This window comes from Aptenodytes forsteri, unplaced genomic scaffold, assembly GCF_000699145.1.
Source record: "Aptenodytes forsteri isolate BGI_AS27 unplaced genomic scaffold, ASM69914v1 Scaffold172, whole genome shotgun sequence".
In the NCBI taxonomy this organism is placed as follows: domain Eukaryota; kingdom Metazoa; phylum Chordata; class Aves; order Sphenisciformes; family Spheniscidae; genus Aptenodytes; species Aptenodytes forsteri.
The window spans coordinates 5378801-5379567 of NW_008795018.1; positions in this window are offsets into that span (position 1 = coordinate 5378801).

Genomic DNA, 767 nt, shown 5'->3' on the forward strand with positions numbered 1-767 from the left:
AGCAGCGGCCCCCCCGGCCAGCTTTCCCCCAGTTTATGTACTGAGCATGACGTCATATAGAATGTTTATGGAATGTTTCTTTGGCCAGTTTGGCTGTGCCCCCTTCCCAGCTTCTTGTGCACCTGCAGCCTTCTCAGTCAGTAGAGTACGGGAAGCTGAAAAGTCCTTGGCCAGTGTAAGCACTACCTAGCAACAACTAAAACATTGGTGCGTTACCAACTTTGTTCTCATCCTAAATCCAAAGCACAGTACTATACCAGCTGCTAGGAAGGAAATTAACTCTATCCCTGCCAAAACCAGGACAAATCTGTAAACCATTGCATTAGTCATTTTTGTGACTTTTCCCTAGGTAACGTAACACCTACAATTCAAAGCCAGTGTAATGCAGAATAATAATGATTGGTTTGGGTTGGTTTTGGTATGTTGTTTTTTCCTGGCAAAAAATCTATTGTAAAACAGGGAAAAGTATTCTGGTATAGGATTAACTAGGCAGAAGTAATACTACTATGCACTTTTGTCTCAGATCCTTTCATCAAAGACTGCTTATCAGTGCTACTTTACATTTTAATATCACATTTTTAAGACAATTTTAACTTTCATCCCATAAGCTGTAGACTTTTATCCAGATATTTCTTCAGCATAGCTGTCATGGTTTAACCCCAGTCGGCAACTAAGCCCCCCCCCCCCCCCCCCCCCCCCCCTGCCTCGGTGGGATGGGGGAGAGAATCGGAAGAGTAAAAGTGAGAAAACTTGTGGATTGAGATAAA